We start from the raw sequence: 12,523 nt of genomic DNA, 5'->3' as shown, positions 1-12,523 counted from the left end.
AAGCCTGATTTCTCAACTATTTCCTGTATGATAACTCTTGGTCAATGACATGCTGCATATAATTGCTAAAAATGCATGTGGGTGGTCAATCCCAGAGTTGGCCATTCTCTGGATTAAAATAAATGAATTGAGAAAACAATAGTTACAAAATGGTTTTGTCTTCCATTTTCTAGGGTAAAAAACACAAAGTAAGGTTGGTTATTATACTGTCTTCTTGATTGAAGATAAGTAAAAATCTTTATTAGGGATTGTGAATTTTATTGTTCTAGATTTTTCTATAAAACTGATCAAAGCTATGGCTCATCACTACCAAATCCCAATCTTACTCTAATCAAATATTTATAGGTATAGTTGTACATGATTCTCTGTACAAATTCAGGGGATTTCAAGAATTTTGAAATCACCTGAAACCCTATTTTAGACTTATCTCAAGGATGTATATAGCACAGGGGTCAAGATCATGGCCTCAAAGACTGTCAGCACCAAGCTTTGTGATCTTGAGTTGGTTTCTTCTTTTTTTCTTTTTAAATGTTTATTTATTTATATTGAGAGAGAGAGGGGTGGGAGAGAGAGAGAGAATGGGCTGGGGAGGGGCAGAAAGAGAAAGAGAGAGAAAATCCCAAGCAGGCTCTGCACAGACAGCCCAGAGCCCAATGTGGGGCTTGAACCCATCAACTGTGAGATCATGACCTGGGCTGAAATCAAGAGTTGGATGCTTAACCAACTGAGCCACCCAGGTGCTCTTTGAGTAAGTTCCTTAACCCTGAGATGTCTCAGTATTGTCTTCTTTTTTTTTAATGTTTGTTTGTTTGTTTGTTTGTTTGTTTAGAGCAAGGGAGGGACAGAGAGGGAGAGAGAGAATTCCAAGCAGGTTCCACACTGTCAGCACAGAGCCTGAGGTGGGCTCCATCTCATGAAACCACGAGATCATGACCTGAACCGAAACCCAAGAGTCATATGTTTCACTGACTGAGCCACACAGCACCCCTGTCTTTTTTTAAATTGAGTAAAAATAACAGACCCTCTCTTATACAATTGTTATGAGGTTTAAATCAGTTAATGTTTCTAAAATAATGCCAGCTACATCGTAAATATCATATAATTTCTTACTAATTAAATAACCTTATAGTAAATTAATTTATCAGTTATTTTTCTTCTTGAGTTCAAAGGCTCAAAATATAGCAGGTCATTGTTATGTTCTTCTTCATCCAAATTCCTACTTAATGAACTCTTCATGAAGACATTAAAAATTCTATCAGTTATTATACTAGCTAATATGGACTTTCCTATTTTTAAAGTGTCATATCCTTACAGTGATATACATTATTTGTAGAATCAATGTGTGAATTAGGCAATAAACAAAACATCATTTAATTGTATTGGAGGAACTATATCCTTATTATTACAACAAATGAACTAAAAAAATCTAAGAAAAATTCTTCTTTAATAATTGACATATATTTCCCAAGAGATGGATTGATTAATTAGCGGAGAACTTGGTGGCCCCTGGATGTGAAAGGTAGAGGAGAATATTGCAAAAAAGATTAGAATTTTAAAAAAAGAGAAAAACAGATTGTGCTATAATTTATTTCCCCCCTAGCCCCAGTCTTGTCTTTCTCCTCAGTGGCTTTTATTCCCACCTGGTTTTTAGTAGTAAGAACATGAAACATTATGTCTGTAAACCTGTAAGCAAACCATACTTGCTAATGAGTTTGATTCTCTCAATTTTTTGTTTTCTTGTCTTTCTCTCTTTTATACTATTAATTTTTCATTTAACCTTTAGCCCGACTGCACTAAAATGTAGAGCTTATTTATTTTTCTTGCCTTGCAAGTAGAAGGAGTATGGATGCACATGTGTCTGTGTGTGTGTGTTGGCTCAGGGGAATGTCTCAAAATACAACTTATAACCAGGAGGTGAAAGAAAACTTCCACACAGAGCGCAGTGAATTATAGAAATGAGCTGTAGAACTTGCTGAGCTAAAATAGAAGCAGTTCACAGGTAAAAACTAGAAAACTCTCATTCCTCTGGGAGGAAAAAACTCCCCTGATCTTCAAGTATTTTAGTTTATGGGGGGAAAAACTCTATCTTGAATTAGCCATTTTAATACTCCGCATCTTAACTCAAAGTATCACAATTCTGCTGAAAAACACAGTTCTCCTTTTGGCACCGGCCATTTAAGCAAGCTAGTTCCTTCTACAATTAGGAAAAGGAGTCAAGGTTGGATATTGCACTGGTGTTCTGTCTTTAATGTTTCTGTGAGTCTTACTTAGTGGCTTCTATTTTGTAAGTGATGATTTCCAGAACTTCATCTGTTCCTGTCCAAGTAGAAGGTGATTGTAGCCTCACTAAATTGCTATCACATTTGTTATGAAAACAGTTTAGACCAGAATCTTGAGAAAAACATATTTTATCGACATTGACATTCAACAAAATTAATTAAATCAGAAGCACATTTTTGGCTATAATAATGTCTTCCCGACAAATGAAATAGACGTGAATTTAGTATTAAATAAATGCTCTTTTAAAATAAAGGTTTAACAACATTTTGTTTGTTGTCAACTTTTTAATGATCCAAAGGCTGTTTTAAACATGTATTATCATTTCCCATAGGAAAACTGGAGTCATCTGATAGGCTCTGTGGAGAACAAAGCACTGGGTGTGATATAAGAGATCCAGATCTTGCCTCCCCGTAAATCTTGGCTCTATCAACAGAAGTCAAAAGATAATCCACTTATCCCTTTGCCAAAGAGGGTCAAAAGTGAGCCACACTTAAGACTTAAAGCAATGCCACTCTACATGGAGGAGGGCTCAGTCTCCCCCTTGCTCCTCATAATGATTTTTTGCCATTCTCCTTTTTCACTATATACATGGACAACAAATACAAAAGAAAAAAAAAAAAAAACACAACCCACCCACCAAAAGAAAGCAGTTTGAATCTCTTGACATCAGATTGAATTCCTCTCAATCCTTTAATCTTGTCTTTCACCCTATTTTAGACAATCCCTCCTCTGGTCATATTCTAAAGCCAGTCATGACCAATAAATACAACACATTATAATTATAATTTCAATTTCACTCACCCTACACTCTGACAACCTTCTCCTAAATTTTCAACTTGTTACCTCAAACTTTTCAACCCCTTCGCATGCTTCATTGATATATTATCGGTTTCAATATTTTTCATCCACTTGATACACTCTTGCTTTCCTTAGCAAGCTTAAGTTCCATGGTCAGTCACTATAATTAGTCTCTGGCACATACTTTTGACTCCAGGATTACTCTTTGTCTTTGCCTCACACACTTGGCAAAACCAAAACCCTGGTTCAGTCCAACTCTCAGCCCCCTTGTGCCAGCCCCTGTGTAGCTTATTCTTGTGGAGAAATATACAACCATGATAAGCTTGTTCCACTTGACATTCATGAGCATGAAACTCACAGTGAGCCCTTAATATTTTCACAAAATCATTTTAGTGTCCCCTAATCATGTCAATATCTTATTCTCTTCAAGGACTATTTCATATCCTCTCATTTCTCTGGAAACTCCCAAGACCTTTTCCCCTATTCTCACTCTCAGCTGATGGTTTTACTTCTTACCTACCTGAGAAAATTGAAGCAAACCATATCTACCCTCTAACTGCCATCTGTCCCCACAGTCTCAGCCTTCTGATTGATAAACTACCATTAAGCCTACTTAAGCCACTTCTCACCATCTCCATTGTTGCCATCATCAGTTACCTGAGCCATCATCATATGGAGTCTAACCAGTCCTCCTATCTCCCTGCTTTTATCTTTGCCTGCCACACTTAGTCTTGTTACTAAGTGATCCTTTCAATAGCTAAGTCAAATCATGGAACTCCCCTGCTCAGATCCTTTCAATGGCTCCTCATTGCATTCATTAAAATCGCCTACAAGCCACTGTAAGAGAATACAGAGTCAGAGAATACAGAGGGCTCAGAGAATACAGAGAATTCAGAGAATGCAGAGGGCTCAGAGAACAGCCCCTATTACGAGCCACCCCATTATCTTTGTCCTTTGATCACTCCTTTCCAGACCCCCTTTCCTTCTTTTTGTTTCTGGAACACTAGAGGGACTTTCCAACATTAGGGTTTTGTATGTAGTTTGCCCTCTGTGTGAACTGACCTTCCTCCATACATGTACGTGGCTCACTCTCTCACCTTCTTCAAGTGTTTTGCAAATGCCCTCTTCTCACTGGGACCTTCGATGACCATGTTATTCAAATTACATTTCTATGCCCCTCAGCATTCTCCACACTTTTAAGTTGCTCTAGCTTTATAGTAGTCACTGAATTCTAACATACTATTTAATGTATGTATCATGTTCATTGCTTATTTATGCTTTCTGCCTGCTAGAATATAAGTTCCATGGGAAAGATGTCATTGGTTTCCTCTATAGATGGATTTAAAGTGCTAAGAGAACTGTGCTGGCTCAGAGTAGACATTCATATATGTTGGATAAATGATGACTATTCATAAAGATTTGATACTGGCATTTATGAATGAATTTCAATATCAAATTTCTAGATCTATATATTTGATGGAAATATTTAAAAGCCTTTAAATTAGGAAAATATAAATTATATGCAAGATCTCATGTACACATACACTCATAAATACACGAACCAAAAAAATTCAGTGAAGAACTTCTTTCATTTCCACAAACTAATAGACTATTAAGCCTGAGAGAGAGGACAGCCCTTTCACTTAAGCCCTCTGAATAATGTCTTCGTCTTTAACTAAATCATTCTTTTGTGGAACTGGCCATAAGGGCACTGAACTTGGAGAAGTGAAATAGTTTATATGATTTTGCATCTCCTATACTGGGCTTCCAGGTGGCAGGTGTAGGTAAGACATGCCAATATAACACGACATGACAAATCTTCTGCTGAGGAAGTGCAGTTAGAAAAATAATGGCCTTAAATAAAAGTCACCAAACCCCTATTTTAGTCTCTTGGTACACATGTAGTATTAAAATTATAAATTCTAAAATATTTGATAACATTGTAGACAAGAGTTTGAAGAAAAATATAAACTCTCACAAAAAATTAGGACTTCTTAATCTCTCCCTTATGAATAGTTTGGGCAATGTGACAAAAATAAAGATTCAATCACAAAAATGCTGTTTTGAAATCAAATTTGGCCTACATTTTGATATTTGTAGGAATGCTGCATGTCTTATTCCCTGTAATTATGTGGTTGGGTTAGATCTTAAAATTAAGTGAAGTATTTAAAGTTGACGTATCAATGGAGAAACATGCCCCGGGGCAGGATGGGGGGGGGGGGGAGTGTGCAATAAGAAAACATACTTTTCTACCTTTAGAAAATTTGACTTAGAGATTTGGGACCACATATCTTACTATGATGGTGAAAGTTTCAAAGGTTCTAGTCAGACTGAGGTAGACTTTTTAAAGGAATTCTTTTTAACTATAGTACTTGACTCAGTTTACAACCATGAATTCCAGAACCATGCCCAGGGCCTGAGCCAGAGTCTAAGCTTTCTTCTCTCAGTTTTAAACAAACCAACCAGCCCAGCCCTGAGAGTTGGCAATAGAACAAAGTGGAGGATAAACTGATTTTAAATAACGGTACTTTATTGAAGTCTCCAACTGTCCTTGGACACTTCTTTAGTGCATTTTATAATTATAGAAGTTCATGAGGTCCAAGCACCACTGGACTCAAAGTAATCCAAACATAATGATTGCACCACAGTACCATTGGCAGGTGCCAAGAGTGGCAGGTCCATGTTTTAATCACTGGGCCCCTGCCTGGGATTCTGGCCCCACTCTCCACACATAAGCCATGGCCAGACAGGGAACAGGGAGGGGCCAAAGTTCACAGCTGAAAGTCTCACCCCTCTCCACATGTTCTTTAATCAAGGAAGAGAGGTAAAGGGTAGGCACAAAAAGAAAGTTGAAAGGAAGAGACAGGACAAAATAGAATAGGGGAAAAGTGAAGAAATAATAAACATGTATTATCTTCACAGAAGTGAGTTAAAATTCTCCAGAAAGAACCAGCATACCTCTTCAAGCCATTTCATCCATCATAGTCATCCTGAGGCAGCTATTTGAACCTAATAGAAAGTGGGTAACCATATGAATATACAGAACTATTTGTCAAGTATTTGGGTATGAAAGACTTACCTCCCCTTCAAGGCACTTCCTTGTTCTCTGGCTGATCCTAAGAAGAACACCAGGATTTGGAAAGGAGAGTCACAAAGAATAACACAAAAATAAAAAGTGACAAAGACATATAGGTTGAGGTTGTATGAGGATGTAGTAATAGGGCCAAAGTCAAATATTCAAATTCAAATTTTTTTCTCATGTTTGGGACATTTGGAAAAAATCAAAATTTTGTTAAGAGTTTTTCCTCTGAATTGACGCTTTTTTTTTTTTTGCATTGGAATATTTTACTTAAATTTGTTTCTGTATCCAATAAGATTTATTTTCCTTTTTTTAAATTATAAATTGACTGTCAGCCTTAAAATTATGGATTTTACCCCTGAGATAATGAGATTTAATCACATATTTTTTTTGAAATTTAGTAACAAAGTAAAAAACAAATGTAAAAACTCATGAAGTCTAATTAATCCTTAGAGAAATATACATGTAACTTTCTTGGAAAATTGGGCTAAGGTAAACTCAAGTTACTCTTAAGATGTTTATTTCCTTTTGTTTTCCCAATGTGCAGATGGTTCAAAATAGAGTTGCATTATAGACTTGGACACAAATTATTTTAGATTTGTGCTGCTTAAACAGTTGAAGGAGCCCTTAGCAATATTGATAATGAGAAACAGGACTAAACTAAAATGTAGGGAATTGAAATATGACATTATTAAAAATATTTCTATGAAAATAATAATGATTCTGACATATCTAAGAAAGCATTTATAAAGGTCAATAATGTTATTTAAATAATGTTCAGAATAAACCACGATTAAGGGAAAAATCTTTGTCTTCAAATATTTCCTGCTAGAGAAGGAACAATGCACTGGGCATGGCTCTGGGACCCATGATATCTATATGATCTATAAAACAAGAAGGTTGGATGATAATCTTTGGGATCCTTTCCCCCTTTGAGCCTCTATTTTTTAAGTTTAAGGAAGGAATGGAAAAGGCCAGGGACAGCAGTTACCTTCTATATGGGTGTTTCCTTTGAAGGAAAGTGAAGCTCAGAGAGTTTAGAGTTTAATCACAGTGAATATGGCTCAGGCCTTCTATTCAAGTCCAGATGAATTACTATATGGAATACCATTACTGTGTCCCTTCTCTTATTTTTAAGTTAGTACTGATAACTTACATTTTGTTTTCCTCGCAGAGACAAGTAGTGAACTGATCAAGAAGTTCAGAAGCCTTGTATTGCATGTTGTTCTTTGACAAGGACTCTCTGTCAGGCTCCTCTCTGTCCATCTTTGATGTCTAACCAAGTTCCCTTTTACTCATTTTCCATCTTCTCCTTCACCCTGCCCCCTGGCTATGAATCTGCACTGGTCTCTACTGTATTCAGAGTTTAATTCAATCTCTATCCGTTATTACAGTAGTTTTGAACTTTATTGTCATTGTCTTGAGCAATGTCTTCCTTGACATTTGTAACACGTGTCTGGTATATAATTTTTCTTTAACATTATTAAACAAAGAGTAAACCAGAAAAGCTCTGGCAATGCCAGAGTGTCTCTCTTTCATCTCTTCTACAAAAACAGAGGCACTAGGAAAAATGAGCCTGAATCCGTTCCTTCCCATGCAGAGGGAAGGAGAGGAGTAGAAAAATGAGGATCATGAACTCTGGAGCCAGACACATCAGAAATCAAATTCTATTAACTGGTGTTTAGTGGCTGTATGACTTTGGACAAACCTTCATTTTCTCATCTATCAAATGGCCATAATCATAACACCTACCTCAAAGATCATTATGGGGATTGAAATAAATATTAACCTCTTATTGTTACTTTATAAGTTTTCAATCAATATTAATAATAATCAGGGATGCCTGGGTGGCTCTAGTGGAGTCTGCTTAGGATTCTCTCTGCTCCTCCCTGCTCTCTCTCTTTATCTCTCAAAATAAATACATAAATTAAAAAAATAATAATCACAAAACATTTCTCAGAGGAGGGTATCACTCCTACTACTGACCATCAGGTCCTCATTCTAGCCCCGCTTAGACTTGCAAGAACCAGGCGGACTAAAAGAATGATGCGTGATTGGCAAAACTGAACTCTGGGTTAAGACTAGTTTTGAAAGCTGTATTTATGTTCTCACCCACTGAGGTTGGCACTATCTCTAAGGTAGCAGACTTTTCAACATATTGCTGCTTAGTTGAAGAGATATGACTCAATATGATGGTAAAGAGGGACGTTCTGGATACTCTGGATACCCTGCATCCATAGTGAAATGCTCTGTCTCAGGAATAAATGAAGCATTTATAAAAATCTCTTAGACACTAGAGAATCTGAAGCACAAAGACAAGAAGTTAGGTATGCAGCAAATAAATGGAGACAAAATTTCAAGTAGAGAAAGGGGCTAAGTTAATTTAGCATGTTCCAGGCACTGCCTAAGCTTTATGTGTTTCCATGGTATTTACCAGACCGCAAACATGGCCATTGTAGTGACAATTAGAGAAATGCTATTTTTGAACTCTATATTTTCTCTGTCAACGTGGAAACATTTTTCTCTCAAAGATCCAATACTTAATGAAACCTCTCAAGATTTTTTCCATTATCTTTATACCACAATAAAGTTACAGCCACGAATGTGGGAGGTGGGTAGTACAAACAGCAAAGAAATATTGATAAGGCATTTTAAGCCCTGAAAGATTTTTTAAAACATTACTCCCTATTCTATGGGCCAGGGCATTCATGAACCTCTAATATTATTTTTTTTTCTGGGCTGGGTTTGTGGAAAATACAAATACTTTGGAGCTCACATTTGAGAGTGTAAAGTAAAGAAAGAAATCAGAGCCCCTACTCTCTACTCTTTCCTTTATAGTAGAATAAAGCAGGCAATAAAGAATATTCTACTATTCTATAGTAGAATAAAGTAGAATAAAGAATACAGGCAAAGGGATATTTAGTCTTGACTCACCTCTGCATCACAGAAATTTAGCATTTCTTGCACTTCTTTTTAAGTGGTCAGAATATTAGGCCTGGAGATGTAATTCACTGTGACATGCTTAAAATCTGAAAACATTCACTTGGACAATCATACAGTCAGAGTTTACAGGAATGGCTGTCCTAAAAAACGTCTCTAATGAAACATGCTGTTGCAGCTTAGTAGGTAATTACCAATATTTTTATCTACAAGTCACAAAAAATTGAAAGAGTTGCTCAAGTTATAGTATCAGTTTTAGGCTAATGGTATAGAGCAGGAAGAAAAGGCAACACATTCCTCATCAACAGCTTCTGTGTTGTGATAGAGTGTTAATAATTGTGTATCATGTGCCTTCCTTTAACTGATTAAGTACTGTTGTGTGCAAAGGATATGTTAGAGCTGTAGCTTTGGGGTGAAAAAAAATAAACGAGCTGACACAGAAAGTTTGTTCAAATATAATGGGAAAGAAATCATGTTACTAAGAAAGGATTAGGACTGAACACTCCTTCTGTCTATCCGCCCTATCTTAGATTGTTATTTTTTTTTTCATCATATATCTTATGAAGTGTTTCTCCATTTCCAGTCATGTTTAGAATACATGGACCAAACATATATAATAAGCATGTGAAAAACATTTTGCTAGAGGTTTCCTTAGCAGCTTGTAGCTGAGCATGCAAAACCCATCCATTTGTTGCACAATTTGCTGACAGTGTACCGTGCACTTGTTGTGTTGCCAAATACAGACCACCCAAAAGTGATGCACAACCATACAGTGCTCTGGTCGAGTTTACAGCCCAGGGACTGAGAAATGCATGAAAGAAGAAAACACACAAAACATTATCTAATTGTATACTATAATAAATGCTTGGAGAACAGAAAGCAAGGAGTGATTCAAGAGACTAACAATGGAAGATACATTAAGTTGTCAGGAAAGACTTCATTCAATAAGAGATATATGAAGACAGGGGTGCCCAGGTGGCTCAGTTGGTTAAATGTCCGACTTCGGCTTAGGTCATGATCTCACAGCTCGTGAGTTCGAGCCCCATGTCAGGCCCTGTGCTGACAGCTCAGAGCTTGGAGCCCACTTCAGATTCTCTGTCTCCCTCTTTCTCTCCACCCCTCCCCTGCTCATGCTCTCTCTCTCTCCTTCAAAATAAATAAACATTAAACAAAATTTTTAAAAAGAAGGATATATGAAGAAAAAAAGCAAAGAGAGGAAGCTATAGCACTCCAGGCAAGGGGAAAAATAAACAGGTGTAAAAAGTCCTGAGGAGAGAAAGTGCTAGAAGAAGGCCAGTATGGCTAAAGTGCACAGACCATGAAGGAGCTAGACAAAGGATGAAGGTGGAGAGGGAGCTGAGACCAAGTCATGCAGGGTCTTGTAGACCACAGCAAGAATTCTGAATGAACTGAATGCAAGAGAGTAACAAAACCCAATTCATATTTTTGAAAGATCTTTCCATTTTCTATGTGAAAAATGCACTGAAGGGGAGCATGGTTGTAAGTAAGGGAAATGTTTGCAATGCTTGTGTAGAGGTATAGCAAAGCAAAGGGGATAACGAGAGGAGCAATAGAAAAAGAATGAAAACTGATTTGAGATAGACTTGGTCAGGCTTGTCATTGTACTTAATGTGGGAGATGAGGAAAAGAGAAGGTTTAAAAGTGAGGAAAAGAGAAGGTTTAAAAGTGCTCAATAAAAACATAAACGATCAAAACAATTCTATAATGTTATATATATATATTCATATATGTATCAGTACATATATGAACACACACACACACACACACACTGATGGTACTTTGGGTAACACGGCATACGCATTAGTCAGAACTCAGCAAAAATACTCTTATGACATGCATTCTTATATTATTATATTAAATCTTATATTCTTATATTCTAATATCTTATATTCTTATATTAAAAGAAAAAACCATAAACAGATATTAAACACTAGTTAATTATGTATGCTGAAGTATTTAAGGAAAAGTGTACTGATGTCTGCAATTTATTTTGAAATACTTCATAAGACAAGATGGATTGATGGAAAGAAGGAAGAACCAGGTGAATAGATATAGTATATGATAAAATAGGCAGAGAAAATATCAATAATATTGCCGGTCATACAGTTGGTGATAATGGTACCTTTGGAGAGGTGTTTGGAAATATGTATCAAAAACATTAAAAAATGTAGATTTCTTTGACCTAGTGTCTAATTCTATACATATGTATTATTAAATAATCAGAAATTCACACATTTATTATGTAATTTTTAAAGATAGTGAAAATAAAGGTTGATAAATAAGGACATGGATTAAATATATTTTAGTACATCTATATGACTAAATTCTTTATCCTCAGTATCATTCTGTGGGAGAAAATTAAAGCAACTGTGAAAAAAAATTCAACATAAATGCCCAAGTGAAAAAAGTAAGTTTGTAATATGGGATCCATATAGTATTTGAAATGTTAGATATTTCGCCAAAATGTTACCAGCTACGTTATTTTTATCTTTACATTTTCTCTATTTTCCACATGTTCTGCAATATTGAATATATGTTTACTTCCTTAATAAAAATAAAACTGTGATTTTAAAAGAATTTTACCATGTTATTTAAAATTAACTTAGATACCAAGATGAGCAATATTTATCTGTTGTAGGGTAAGACTAAAATGTAAAAGTAGATTGTGGCCTAGAATTTATAAAATGTAATCAGAATATTATATGGGAACTTTGTTAATTTTTGGCTACATTGAACTCTTAATTATATGTAGTATGGAGAAGCAAACAGTCTCCATGAGGTTTTAGAAATGGCCAAGAGGAGTTGGGGCCAGAAAAAGAAGCCAAGAAGATTGTTGGCTGACATTTAAAATCTCAAAGCAAAGACAGGAAAATCACTATTTACGTAGGACAAGCCTTGATGTGTCTGGAGAAAATTGTTTATATTTTGTTTTGCGATGGCGTTGGGGTTTTGTGTTTTTGTTTCTTTTCGTTTTGGTTTTGGGTTTTTTGGTTAAGGTAACGGAAGATCTATGACCCACTGACCTTCTTATACCACTAGGTTAACCTTTGATTTAAAAAATGGTGGGTTCTTTCCCTGGGGCTAACATAGCCCTTCTAAATCTCAGGCTTTCTGGAATTTTTGTCAGGAACCTCAAAAGTCTCTCATGATAGTCTTTAGAATGAGTGATGAAAAATGCAAATTAGGTGAGTTCTGTAAGACTGTTTTCTGGATAGTTAGCCACCCTCACCCCAACCACCTGCCTCCCCTCCAGGAAAAAAAAAACATCCACAAACCAAAGAACATTAAATTATCTATTGATTGACATCAAGCCAGATAGTTCTCAAATTTATGTTTAGTCCTGTGCTAGTTGATGTCTTCGTAGATAATTTTAATGAATATCAAAATAAGTTAAAATTTTATTTA

Source organism: Neofelis nebulosa, chromosome 1 (assembly GCF_028018385.1).
Source record: "Neofelis nebulosa isolate mNeoNeb1 chromosome 1, mNeoNeb1.pri, whole genome shotgun sequence".
Classification (NCBI taxonomy): domain Eukaryota; kingdom Metazoa; phylum Chordata; class Mammalia; order Carnivora; family Felidae; genus Neofelis; species Neofelis nebulosa.
This window is presented reverse-complemented; position numbering follows the sequence as displayed.